The 15374-nt window shown below is 34.5% G+C and overlaps 1 protein-coding gene across 5 annotated transcripts in view; it reads right to left on the bottom strand.

The window, feature by feature from the left end:
- Positions 1 to 15100, bottom strand: part of Tpst (tyrosylprotein sulfotransferase) — a 276669-nt gene extending 261569 nt beyond the window's left edge. For all 5 annotated transcript variants that reach the window (XM_046624716.2, XM_046624718.2, XM_046624712.2 and 2 more), the window contains exon 1: positions 14882 to 15100. The gene's annotated coding sequence lies outside the window, so the exon portion shown is untranslated. The remainder of the gene's footprint in view (positions 1 to 14881) is intronic.
- Between the last annotated feature and the right edge of the window lie 274 nt (positions 15101 to 15374).

The following is a 15374-nucleotide window of genomic DNA, read 5'->3' as shown; positions in this document are numbered from 1 at the left end:
CACCGCTAAAGGTTGAATCCTTTTCAAATCCTGCAGACTCTTACAGATTGAAACATCTTGAATCTTCTCGAATAAGAAAATGTCATTCTTTTCACTATAAATTACATAAAAAAGATTTAGAGTTTTTTGTTTTAGAACAATGTTTATTACCGTTTCGCGTGTACTTTCATACTTTTATTCAAATATATCATTTACTGAAGTTTAGAACAGCAATTTAATTTCAAACAGGCATAACTACTAGAAACATGGTCGGCAATACGTCATTTTTTCTTCTTATTTGCAGGGTAAATCTTAATTACGCGAGATTTGTTTTTCGATACTCTTGCATTGAGACCTCTTTAATTTTAATGCACCATGCGCAGGTGCCGGAAGTTCTCTTTCACAAACATCGTGCGAGTATGCTCCCACAAAGTCAACAGCCTGCGAAAACTGACACGCGTATGCCAAGGAACACCCTTGGCATCTAAACAGATGGCTTGCAAAGTGACACTCCGTTGTAATTGTAAAGAAAAACAGAATCCAACATTCGTGCCAAAGACAGCAGTGCCCGACAGTGTTGTGCGTTTTCTCAATTAATTATATTCCAATTACAAATTACAAATGTAACTTGTTACTGAAAGTAAGAAAATTACAAATTACAATTTCAATTTGTAATGAAAAAAATTTCAATAACAAATTACAAGTGTAATCAGTGTCGATTTTTCTTTGAATAAAAAATTTCGAATGTAAGTAATCATCGAGTTTTCTTCCAATTACAAATTACAAATTTCGAATGTAATTAGTACCAATTTTTCTTCTAATTACAAATTACAAATGTAATTAGCAACGATTCATCTCCTCATTACGAATCCCAAATGCAATTAGAATAGTTTTTTTTTTCTCCTAATTACAAATTACAAATTCAATTAAAATCGATATTTCTTCTAATTACAAATTCAAAATGCAATTAGAATCGGTTTTTCCCCTAATTAAAAATTACGAATTTCATTACAATCATTTCTTTTTTTTTTTTTTTTTTTTCTATTTACAAACTAAATATGTAATTAGGATCAATCTTTCTTTCAATTACAAACTGCAAATGTTATTAGGATCGAATTCCCCCAGAATTAAATATTGAAAATATATTTAATATCATTTTTCGAACTGATTACAATCACACCTCGGGCATTTATAGGTCATTCTAAGGAAATATGAGTAACCTCGAAAATGTACGGATCATTCCATCAAAAAGTCAATGACTTTCGCTATGCGTGAAACTTTCTAAAAATATATGACTGACTTCGTGCATTTGTAGAGTATTTGTGGGTCATTCCATGTAAAAATAGATTCAAGGACTCGAAATTTATAGAGTTCAGAGCTTTTCGAAAAAGCTGTGTTTTCATAATTTAAGATATCGGGCTTCAATTTTCTGCAAATTACATTGCAGGATGATTGAAATTGTGAAATTTATTTAAAAAAAACAACAAATAATTTACGAAAAAGTGAGTGCAAGCCTGAAACAAGCTGCAAGTTTAAATTTAAGTTTAATTACTGTAATTCAAGTAATTTAATTACATTCCCAAAATATTTTTTAAAACAATATTTAATAATATCAATTACGTTTTATTCTCAGCATCAAAGTCAGCTTAAAAGTCGTTCACATTTCATTCGGATAACCCAAAAGTCATAAGAATTATTAATACTTACAGGGAATGTATACCCATGTATACTGAAAATTATACATATTTTTTTAAAATGATAATACTCCGAGTTACCGATATACATGAAATACCATGGAATACCATGGAATACATACCTGAAGTCATTGACATATAATACGTTGAATGATCGATATATACTCCAAGTCACTCATATATCCTCGGAATGACCCATATATACCTGAAGTATGATCGTAATTATTTCGAAAAATGATATCAATTATATTCGGAAAATCTAATTACAGGGAGATTCGATCCTTGTTCCTTACTTTTGCGATGTAATTTAAAAAAACAGATTCCAACTACATTCGTAGTTTGTAATTAGAAAAAAAAACCGACTCTGATTACATCTAAACGTACCTTGTAATGCAGTTAATTATTATCAGATTGCTTAGAATCTACGTCTTTTGGAGATGTCACTAAATCGGGAATAATCTTGGCAAGCATTTACTTTTCCAATCATTCTTTAGCGTCATACGTAACGTTTTTGCCATTTTTTCGTAAGGGGATTCTTCATTTGAAGCCCTTTATTTTGCCAAGAAAATGCATAGCATGTATTTGTATCGGTTAACCAGCCATTTTAATAACATCGTGGCGATTGTAGAAATTTACAATTAGATAGATGTATGATGGTATGTTTAAAAATTGAACGTCAAAATGACAGTAATTTTCTTCAGTAATTTTTGATTTTTCAAATAGCAAGAATACAAATTGCGAATATCTCCTATTCGAAGCAATTGAATTATTGAAATTTCACTAGATTTTTAGATGTTATCGTTTTCCCATTGTACACTAGTGAAATAATTCTCCATTGTTAGTCAGAAATTTTCGAAAACTTATTTCCGTTCAAATTTTAACGAGAAATACTTTCAGCTTATTGTTAGCAGTATAAATATTTCCATTACAAATGATCTAGGACGCTGAGTACGTATATGATAAAAAATCAGTTAAAAAAAAAAAAAAAAAACATTCATGGAATGAACAGTTATTTCGATTTTAAAATGAATGTTTTTGATATGATTGTTAAGAAATTCTAGACATAGTTTGACCATTTCAGAGGAACAAATTTTCACAGCACTTGATATTTAAACATTACCGTATCGAACGAATATATAAATATGTCTCAACCGTGCAATGAAAGTAAACAACCAAGATCGCGCGGAAAGTAAACTAGATAAATTTACTTTTGTTGAATCAACACTCTAACTAAGCACGAAGATCAAAAACAGTATGTCATTCAAATTGTAAGTGAATATAAAAAGAAATTTCCAAATGTCACTAAGAAATGTTTAATAAAATAAATTGTGTTCATTAATATGTTAAAAATCGATAAATCCCGTCACATTTTTTCAAATAAATTGCAAAATTTTAAGAGTAACTCAGATTGTAAATTAAATTTTCTGGTTATCGGAATATTTAACACTAATTTTACTTATAATACAGTTGAAATGAGATATTTTTTGCAATAAACAATTCATTTTTACATAAATAGTGACAATTTTTCGGTCAAAACAAAAAAAAGAAATTATTTTTAGTTTAACTTTGAGCTTAAATAACTTTTGAGCAAGTAAATTTATCGAAAAAAGTTACGAGAAAGTTTTTGTAGAGCGTTTAATGTTCTACAAAAATACTCGTTTGCCATTGCCATATATGAACTGGCATAGAAACAAAAAAAATTAATTGCAAAACGTGCCAAAACGTCCCCATGTTATTTAAATGGGAAATGTATCGTCTTTGTGGCACGGTTCAATATCAATATTAACGGCTTATATGGGTCTGATATTTTTATTAGGTCACGAACTAAAAACTTTAGGGGCGCTGCAAAGTCAAAAACCAAATTGGTAAATAGCGGACACCCTACTGTATATGTATAGTAAAAGAGGGGCAGGAGCGTAACAAGCGCTGAGGCGTCTGCCGGACGAATCCGAAACGTTTTTTTCGTTTTTGGGAGTATATGCGACATTAAAAATTTCTGAAAACAGGTTTTTGGTAATCCCGGCAGCCATACGAAAGGTTTAAAAAAAAAGGACAAGTTGCACTCCGGGAGTGCCGGCAGAAGTGAAAACTTAACCATCAACGTTGTGCGTTTTTGAATATTTTGGAACGGTTAGGGAATAATTTCGCACGAATTGTATTATTTATCGGTATAAAAGTACTATCATTTATGTGGTAAAATACAATATTCATTTATTGCGCTATCGTAGACAAACATGACAATTTATATTACATAAATAATATGCCCCGTGATTCTTTAGAGACAAGTCCAAGAACATCGTTATTGGAAAACTTTGATATCTCTACACAGTGAGATGAAATCGTGATCATGAGGAAATAAAATACGAAACTTTTCAAAGTTTTAAGGAATTCGCGAGAAAGACGAAGAAGCGAGTTAAATATACACTCGAAATATTTTGGCGCACTTGTACAGAGTTATTTTTAGCCCACTTTACGAGACAGATTTTGAACAGTTTACAGATAGATACCGCATATTGACCTCTACAGTAATCGCGAATATTTGATACTAGTATGAAATTTTATTTACAGATTCGTCGGAGTAACGATGAATGTTGTAGGTCAGTTACACTCCCGGTTAGCGAACGGAATAATTAACCGAGCCAATGTCCATACAATTGGCAGATTGTTTGAAATAGCGTGGCTTCGTTCGTTAATCAGACTATCGTAATACTGTCGTAAGAGAAAAATGTCGAGTTACAGTCGACGGTTGTCAAACAAAAATTGCAGCTTCCGGTGAAATGAAAAAATTTGCAAGTATGCGAAAAAAATGACAAAGCAACGAAATTTCAGGTGTATTCGATTTCAATTTATGACTTTTGTAAACTTTTGTTACGTTTAATACAATTTTTTGCACTTCTGAAACCATTGCTTGACAACGTTTTTGTGTCAACACTTTTAATGTAGATTTCTGAAGTGAATTCAAGTTTGATCCGAGAGTAAAGCCATTCATACTTCCGTTTTACGGAAATCTGAAATTTTCAGACCGAAACCTAAACTCATGTCGGAGAGTAAAGTAACCCCACAAGGACGCAGACACCGAGATGGATTAACATTTTATGGGAAAATCGTGGTTTATTGGTGTTTTACGATACTGCGTTGGATATGAATCAACGGAACAGAGATGGCCAGGTGGCCTAGAACTACATTTTGTTGCTGTCCAATATTTGGCTTGTTAACAAGCCAGATGAAAGACGAAGAAAAATGCGATTAAACTATACTGTCAAGAAAAATGACGAGCCCAAAGTGAAAATTGTTAACAATTTCGTTACGAGACAGTCGGTCATTGCGTATTCGTAAGAAATGAGGTTGAAGTTTGAAACCTTAACGTAGCGATGCATTGTTAAGAAAAATTCTTATTTCGCGGTTTAAGATTGTCTAAATTTCATTAAAAATCATATCGAATAATATGCGTATAATTTGGAAATTCAAGTTCTTCAAAGTCATTTCAAAATTACGACATAGTGATTTTTCTTACAGTATCTCGTCGCGTTAATTTTACAAATTTAAACCCTGTCATCGGATTCATATAATTGTAAAAAAAAAAGAAGAAATTTGCCATCGAATTTACTACAACTCTAATTACACCAGGTGCGCTCCTTGGTTTTCAAATCTACAATTTACATTGCAAGATAGTTTTATTTTTGCATTTCACCAACTTGCTTCTGCATGACCTACGTAACGTGCTTCGGTATAATTTTTTTGCTCTGTATTTTTCTATTTTTACATACCTGTCGATGTGATCCATTGTCGGCATCGTCAACGTCTGAGACGAAAAACATATAAATTCATTTTTTGATACTTCACATATCCTGATCTGCTCCTGCGTTTATCGATGGTATTATTTCGTTTGATTCGCATTAAATTTCTATAACATCCTTCGGTACCAAGAGGATGATAAATCCACGGTTTCAACATTAGAATCCATGGAATAAACACTTCTGATTTTCTTGTAGCCTTACCGTATACGAACAGTAACATAAACTTCTCGAATTTTTTCAGCTACCGTAGGTAAAAAAAAAAACGGCAGCGGCTTAGTTACGTCTCTGAAAGCTGTAACGTCGATCATCTAATCCTTCCTCGGAATTGAAAACTGAAAGCTTTAAAATGGCAGTTTACCCAACGCAGCCAACTTATTCTCTCCATTCCCCCAATGAGGATACTAAAGCCTGAATTGAATCAAGCGTTAGATATTTTTTAAATGGGTATCTTGTGTTCAAGTGAAAGCTTCACGGTATAAGAGGAAAATCATTTTCTAACGTTTCGTATTATAAATTGCAGCAAACAACAACTTTTTCATTCTGCATTGTAATTTATCAAATTTATTTTCATACGAACGATGTCTTTTTCTCGAACGATATCAGTGTCTTGGGTTCAAATTTCATATAGATATAAATTTTATCGAATTCTTTGCAACCTCCCACGTGCAGTTGTTTACTTTAACATTGAAACCTCGCGTAACGCGTTTTCGATCATAACGCGGCACGAATCACTTATCGCATCTTTATTTCTCAGAGTGGCGACAAATCAACTAAAATAAAAATTTCTAAATTATTTCCCTGTCTTTTTCCCACGAGTCTTAGGTAGCTTTTACGAAAAAAAGCTCCAGATATTTCGTAAAAGCGGGAGAGAAATTGCACAATGCCATTTCCGAAAGCGAGTTTAGCTTAATTTACGAAGCATGGTTGAAGTTTGAAAACAATTTGCTTTTTTTAAACTACTTTTACCATGTCGACACTCGTAATTCTGTAAATTCTTCACCGTTCGTGAAGTATTCTACGAGAATGTCTTTCATTCACAAATACGTGTATTAGCGTTTCTTTCGGATCGTTTGAAACGTCGTCAATCCTGCAGTCCCTTACGAATGTCCGTGAGCACTCCGTTCCACGATCCTGAAAACGCGTCAAATTCTATTTCGAGTCAAATGTCAATGAGTTACGTCAAATTTCGATAAAAATTTCGAAACGCCGTCAATAACAGGTCAACGTACGAATAAATTGTCACACATCGAATCCAGACCGTTGGATTCGATTGGACGCGTACTTTTTAGGATTGGACGAACCATTCGGCGCAATAAGAGACAAACGCCATTTCCTGTTGAACCCATAAAAAAATGGAGAAAATAGGAATAAGCGTAAAAAATATCTAATAAAATTCGATCAATAGTTCAACAGTTGTCGTTGAAAAAACTGTTTGTATATTATTGGTGTTACGAAAAACGAGGTACGCCTAATCATTTTGCGCTATTGTCGATCCCTTTTTGGTTATTGCAACGCGAAATCAGTTCGTTCGATTGACTCTACTTTTTTTAGTTAAATAAGGCTTTAACATCAACTTATTGTTCCACAAGCCATTAAATTTTCGCAACAGTAAGGAGAAAATCTAGCAACAGTGATCGTAATGAGAAAGAATAGTAACGGATACTAGACTTTCCGGTAACAGCTGGAAAACTAATTTTCATTTTCTACCTAGAACTATATTTTTCGATCGTGGTAAAAAATGAAAACAGTCAAGTGCCGAGCGGTAACCGGAATTAAAAATTTCTCTCGGTGCAGTTTGCTGAATTTCAAGTAATCCTAAAGTTGCAAAATAACCACTTTTAACCCAACAAACTTCAGGCTGACATTGCAAACAACGTTAATACGTTTCGCTGCTAACTCTTACCGCTGTGCTTCAGCTTCGTAATGGAAAATCCCATTGACAGATTCCAACGTAGCGCGTGAAGCAATTAGTAGATAATACGAAGAACGTAGGTAATCCCTTCGAAAACGGTTCGATGGATTTCTCAACGTCCAAAAGAGCGAAACACAGCCTTGCAAAGCTCGGGCCATTCTTACCGATTTTCAGAAACGTCTTCGATTATGGTTTGATGATATAAAAGGCCAACGCGAAGCGGGACGCGGAAATATTCTTTGAAATATTTTGTCGAGTTCTCGGGATTGCTAGAATAGCAAATCGTCTATTATCAAAGGGATTTCTCATTTCGGTGAAAAAATGGGGAAAAAAGTAACACTTTTCGCGGTTATCGATCGAAAATATTGAGCAATCGGAAAGCCGGAAAATTAGTAAAAAGTAGATGACGAGCGAAGCATTTTGTGACTACTTCGATAAAGTTGTTCATCCCTTTTTCTCGTGGACAATACTATGAAGTAGCTATTGTAGCGTTCTTGATCCCGAGAAACGGAATTTGTGGAATCAAAAGAATATGTTGCCTGTCTTACGATTAATCGAAAACGGCAATCGCGATCCACGAAGTGAGATTTTGATTTAATCGACTAAATATGGCGCTCAACATTCGAATACACAAAAAGTATATTTTACAGTTGAATTAAGTCACACATTTTTCAACTCAATATTTTGGCCCAAATTTTGTCACTCGGGACTTTTTCGAGTCGCTGCTCACGAATCTCGGGTTAAAATTTGACAATTCCTAAATCCAAGATGGAGTATCCAATATGGCGGGTGTAAAATCGAAAAGACTATAAAAATTTGACGATTCTGGCCGAAAGTTAGATTTTTCCATTTCTTAACAGTCGTTCGAAGTAAGAAAAATTATTTCAAGTTGTAAATATAACAAACTGTGATAAGGCTAGGACTTGGAAATTTTTGCGGTGCATTTTTGCTCAAAGCATCCCGCTGTGACTGAAAGGGTTAAATGAGAAAAGGTGTCTGCAAATTCGTATTTGATGGACGTGATGAATATGTTTGTTTCATTACGCTAAATATTAAAAAACTTTAACGTCGTTTCTCATTCACGCCGAGTCAAACAAATACTCATCACAACTCCATAATACGAATTTCGTCGAAACATGAGAGTTTGTAATTAATATTTTCATTTGTTCGAAACAAATTATATACGGATGATAAAGAACAAAGTTGAATGTTTTTATGAAACGAATATCGCATTGATGTAACCCATTATAATGAAACACGCTGATTAAATCCAGACAACATTTTGATTGTATCAGCTGATGGTTTTGGCCGAAACGTTGTCTTGAATAAACTAGTCAAAATTTCTCATTCCGGCCAATTTATTGTTCATTCAATGTACCTAATTCATAATATAGCAAATTTTTTTAACTGTGCACCATAAGTTTGTATTAAACAAATGTTATATCTTATATCGAGAGAATTTTTCTACTTCATCTCCTCAAAAAAGTTCCATATTTTTGGTAAGCTCGCCAATTCAATAAAATAATGAATTGATTCAAATAACCCATTTCTTCGAAATTATTATATTATTAATTTGATTCAAACGAACATAGAAAAACTGTAAGAGTTCATACGTACAAAAAAAGAAAAATTATTCCTCTGAGAAAATATTTAAAAAATACAAAAAATCAACTCTCCACTCTGAACTATGGCTTCAAATGTTTGTTTTGGGACCTGGAAATTATGTTAATTTTTGTAAAAAAAATAAAAAATGGCGGCTTTTTTTAGAACCATAAAAGGGTTTGTAACATTTTTAAGAAAAGAATGGTTGGGACGAAAGATCTGAAAAAAATGGTGAGTGCTTTTTTTAGGTTGTAGAATCATATAAAAAATAATGAAACAAATTGGCGGGGGTCAGGGAAAATGTCCTCTCAGTTGGCATGGAATTCCTCACATACACTCAAGTTGGCCGAGTGTGCAGTAATTAATTCAGCGAAATATAGCGTTACAGTATTACCAATTCGCTAATTACGTAAACTCAATACGCGCACTTCTGAAACGTTTCGGCTGAACTAAATAATGTAATATTGACGCGGGCGCCATTTCTCATTAAGCTTGTGACTAATGTAAATTCGATATTGCCGTTGATTAGGGAAATTCCACAAACGCGGTTATCAGTAAAATTATTACATGATCCAAACAGCGAATTTTATTTAAAAAAATCGGGAAATAAGCGAACACGTGACTGCATCTATTGTAACAACTCCGAATAATGAATTCGTAATGACAAAGATTTGGTCCCGGCAACGAAATTTCAGCGTTAGAATACATCAGTGGAGGCCCTCCTAATAACTGTTCATCTTACTTCTCTTGCGAGATAGGATTTTTAACGCGCCACAAACAGTATTCTGCCATTTCAAAAAAAATTTTTTTGTACATTTACGATGTAACATATTATTTGCCAGCGGTAATCAATTAGCACTCATGATTTCGTAAATTTCATCAACATTTATCCACGTAATAGATTTAGTGATCTGTATAAAGTGATTTGATTGAATCTATCAGAGCGTATTCGATATTTTGTTAATACCGTTAAAAAAGTATTATTTCACGAAATTGACCAAATTAAAATCGACATTTCGTATCCATCAAGTATCTGCATTTTATTTAATTAAATTAAGGCGCTTACAACATGCGCCTACAAATGGATTTTTTTAAAGAACCAAAGTTTTCCCTTGCATAAGTGAATAAATGAAATGGAAACATGTCAGAGATCAGGAGGAAAACAACGCGGAGATAAAAACTAAGGTTGGCCAGTCACATTTCACATTTATCGTATGGTTGCCACCACAACCTCATTATAACATACCACATCGATACTGTACACATGCGAATATGGTTTAAAGTGTTTCAAGTATGCACGGTATTCTTACCTCTTTAACATTAACGAAGTACAATAACGACTGTAAGATCATGGCTGCTTAATAAAAGTCATGCGTACGCAAAGAGGACGCTCAAAACAACAAGGTTGATGTTGGACGAGTGTCGGAATAAGAGAATAAGAGAAGAGAGAGTGAGGAACGAAAGAAAGAAAGAAAGAAAGAAAGAAAGAAAGAAAGATGGAGAGAGGAGGGAGGAAAGGACCGAAGAAAAGACAGCGAAATAGGCAAGTTAGAGAGGGATTAGTCAGTCGGCCGGGGAGGAACGTGACAAAGTCATCAAAGCATTTATCCAAAAAACCATTAATTGACTCTCCCTCCCTCCCTCCCTCCCTCCCTTTTGATACGAGCAACTAATAGCGAGATGAAAGAGGAATTTAAGGGGGGGTTTCAGTGTAAAAAAAAAAAAAAACACTTTTTTTGTGAATTTTTTTAAAAGGTTCGGATTGAGCAAATTTATTCAAACCTTTAGTACATTATTAAGTATACTTTTAACAATATTTTGTAATTTTTTCATACGGAAATATTTAAAAACAAGCCGGTGACCGAGGTTGCTCCGGAACGTCTCAGAAAAAAAACAATTTGCGGTGTTCACTGTATCTCGGTCGGAAATTATCTGATATCAAAAACCATTAAAATTACAACATCGATTATTCAAATTCAGACTGCAAACAGGTAAAGGATATGTAACAAAACCAAGTATAGAATCGTCCGGATTCTCATGATTTTACATATGTTTTGGCTTTCTACATTCGTCTTTCTAAAGTCATTTTGGGTATTCGATGTTCCGGTCTAATCAATCCTTTGACCTTTCTATATTTTGGATCTTCTGTATTTCAACTCGTTGCCTTTTTAAATTTTATGATACAGATTTTGAAATCTTTGAAAATTTGATATTGCGACTTTTTTTTCTGATCTTTATACATTTTAACCCCCATCCATCATACCGGATATAGAAGAATGAAAAGATGACATATAATGGTCGCGCAGAAAAATCATGTAGAATAATTTGAAATCATTACGAGTCATGAAATCACCTAGCTAATCATACGACCATTGAAATATTTATTCGCCTACAACACTAAAGAAAATTTAGCTAAAAAAGATATCTATATCAGTCACAATCGGAAAAAAGAATTGTTGGACCAACTAAAATTTTTTTTTTCTAGAGTTGATATTTAAATGAATAAATTTTGATTCCATACACCGATCAATGACCAAAATCTTTAATTATTAATTTTAAAGTTTGCTTTTGTCTTTCTAACGTTGACAAATCACTCTTGAAATTTTTCTAAACTATGACGAGATTGAAGGTAGTAGCGTTGGCGTAACAAAACTTTAGGAAAAAAAATCATCGCTTTGGAATCACTTTGGTTTTGAACGAGATGGCTTTTCAAAGAATGAGCACGTTATGCTTCGTTACGGATTAATCAAGTTCTGACAATCCTTGAGTTGTGTAAAATTATTTTTCCTAAACATGCACCGTTACGCCAACGTTACTAACTTCAACCTCATAAACTATCACCTCTCTGCAAGTAAGCGCCGATGGGTTATAAACTGTATATATCCTAACAATGGCTAGAAGTTTGAAGATTCTTTTCATCCGCCGGGCCAAAAACTAAATTAGACCGACAGTTTCCATTCGCGCAATGGTGGGATTCGCCATTTTTAGAGAATTAACAATGTTTATCAAATGCGAAATAAAACAGTCTAAGAATAGTCTAAAACTATGAGTTTGAAGTTCCTAACGTTGAAGTAACGATGTATTCTTAGAGAAAATTGTATTTTCGCAATTTGAACATTGTCAAAAAGAATTCTCATATTTCGCAAAGTCCCAACTCAACGCCCGTAAATTTATTTAAAAATTGTAACTTGGTGATTTTTTTCTCAATATCTCGTCACGTTAACGTTATTAATTTCAAACTCGTCTAACACTCAATGGAAGATGATTTAAAACCGACGACAAAATCGACGGTTGGGTGTATTTGGAGTGGAATTCACCAGACACACGGATAAATAATATGGTATAAATGAACTAAACATAGTTAGGATAAGGATTATCGTCATGATAACATGTGTTACGGTTCAGACGAGTGAAAATTTGTATAATGTAGACAAGACGACAGATATATTGTACAGTGTATATAACTAAAACATTGACCTGGTTCTCTCTGCGAAGAATTAATCGTTTTTATGTGAAATTCTAGTAAGTTCGATGCGTTATATATTTTGTAATAAAGAAAACCACTGTGTGCGGAATAAAATATGCTACATTTGTGGTAAAAAATATAGTTGAAATGGGTATTTTTTAAAAAAATCATCATGCAGTGTCTTTTTTTCCGACAGTTCTGAGTAAGGCCAGCTCTTTTTTTTAACTCTGTGTAATTCGATCATTACCAGGTTTATTTGATTACTTGATTACTTCATTACCAGAATTATTATCTCTTGCCGAGACATAGTGAAACAACTTGAAAAGCGTTGCGTTTGCGAAATATGAATACTGCGTATGCTTGTACGACTTTCAAGATTTCTGCGTCTGCAGAAATAAATTTCTGCAAACCGTGGCTTTCGAAAGATCATTCTGAGAGCAATTTTGTCTGATGGCGATGTGTAAAGTCTATTTTCTGCTAAATTAATACTTTAGAGCAAGCGGTAGTTTGCCAGGAAAAATCACACATTCACAGAATGTTGATGAAGAATTTTAGCATTCCTTGTTCATTGATTGCGCAAAAGCAAAATTTATTCGAGAACACAGGAATTTTACTGCTTGTTAATTGAGACTGCATTGTTGAAAAAAAAATTCCAAGTTGACAACCAAATGAAGGAAAAAAAAAACCCGATACAACTTTTCTACCCACAAATGATCTTTCCGGGTTGAAGTTAGTAGCGTTGTCGTAACGAAACATTGGGAAAAAATTATTATTTTCTTGATCGATAGGGTGACCACAAATTTTTGTGAAAAAAATTCCATGATATTACCGGATTTTCCAGGACCTAAGACCTAATTTTCCCAGTTCTAGTGAGTTACTAAAACCACCTAAATCGTTTAGCTTATTAAAACACTATGGGGCCATTCAAGTATTAGCTAACGATAAACTGCAGGGACAGGTCAGTCGGAGAAATGTTATCAAATGCTACCCTATAGCAGTAGGCATTCCAAGCAAACGTTAGCTAATATAGGAAATTAGAAGTGCGTGCTCAAAGCCAACACGCCGCCTGTTTCGGAACGATAAGAAAAGAAAGATTAAACGGAGATGTTGATAATGCATTAATTGCTCAATAATAATATATTAGCGCGTATAATGTTTATTGCATGCATTTAAAAAGCTAGACAATACATAATATATTTAACACACAATGAGCAATGAATTCACGTTTCACACAACACGTTAACGTGCAATAATAATTAATAATGATTAATATTTAATAAAGTAGGAATGAATTGATCAGGATATGACTACAAATGGCATTTCTGTCATTCCCATGCAATAAATCGATTTTCCAATAAACTTCTCAAAAAGCTTTAACTGACGTAAAAACAGTAGTGGGCTAAACAAACAAACTTTACTAATCGTTATCACTAGGGGTGGGATGCAAAAATTGCCAAAAAAATTCGCGAGTTAATACTTAATCGATTCAAATTGAATTCGAACTGAAGGAAAATGTAATTTACAAATAAAGTCAGTTTTCTCGACGGCAAAAAGTAAACTCATTACCCCAAAAAATGATTTCCAATTCCAAAGATAGAAAACTGATATTTTCCGTTTGTTCCATGACCAAATTAAAAATTCCCCAACAATTTCAGGTCTTCCGTGAACCCTTTTAAATATCCAAACATTTCCAGGTTTTCGAGGTGTGTGGCTACCCTGATCGAGCTGAAGATTCTCAATAACTGGCAAACCCGGTAATAGGCATGTTTTACATCGCTCGGTGAAGAATACATCAGACCAAATTAATGTAACGTAATAATGACACGAGGCTTAAGTTAGTAACGTTATTGTAATGATTAACGTTTTGGAAAATCGTTATTTCACAGTTCCAGGCATGTCCGAAATTCAGTAAATCGTAATACGGCAAATTGTATTTATCTTTTGAAAACTTAACTACTTCAAAGTCACTACAAACTTGCAAAATAGTAATTTTTCCCCACCAACGTTGCGTTACGTAGACGTTACTAACTTCAGCCACACAATCATGACACTGAGAACGTGACAGGGTGAGAACCTGAGCAAATGCGTTGAGGAAAAGTGAACCGGTATGAAAGGTACGCGAACCACGAGTTCCACATGCGTAGCATGTTCAATGACGCATCAGGTGTCAGTCACCTCAAAACAAGGTTCGCGTAAAGTCTAGCTCGCATTCTCATCGTCTGCATTAGCGCCGCTTCGCAAGGACGAAACGCCGAGTTATCAAAGCGAGTTCCAGTGCAGAGGTGAAGTAACAGATCGCAGAGCGGTCCGTGAAATCACCTGCGACGGGAGCACATGGAGATGACGAATAAATAGGTTTAAAAAAATAAATAAATAAATAAATAAAAAAGCAAAGACTTTTTTTCCCTTCCTCATAACCTAGAAAACTCACCCAATGTCGGCACGGAATCAGTATCGGAGCTGCTGCAATTCGCTGTAGAAACAGGTCCTCCGCCAAATATTCCCAATCTCTGCACTCTGGTCACTGTCAAAAATAACACTAGCCACGATTTCTCACACGCTTTACTAGTTCGCGCGAAACGAAGAACTGACGGATATGTACACTCGATACCTTACTGCCCGGCAGATCAGCTGCGACTAACTTCTACAACCCCAGCGGCTCCGAGGCGAACTCCGTCGCCAGACGGGATCCGGGAGAAACGATAAGCCGAGTTGCAGCGATATTTTGGCAGTCCGTCCGTCGCTTCTGTCGGTCACCGTCGACTGGCTTGTTGGTAAATGGACAGCGAGCGAGCAGCGCGACTTGTTCACTTCGGTCGGTAAGTACCTGTGCAGTTTCCGACAATATATCTTCCATGAACGTCGGGTATTATTTTCATTGGCGGTCAGCAGCGCTCCGTCGACCAGTGAAGCGGCGGCGCGTC

This window comes from Neodiprion pinetum, chromosome 4 (assembly GCF_021155775.2).
Source record: "Neodiprion pinetum isolate iyNeoPine1 chromosome 4, iyNeoPine1.2, whole genome shotgun sequence".
NCBI classification, from domain to species: Eukaryota; Metazoa; Arthropoda; class Insecta; order Hymenoptera; family Diprionidae; genus Neodiprion; species Neodiprion pinetum.
This window is presented reverse-complemented; position numbering and strand designations above follow the sequence as displayed.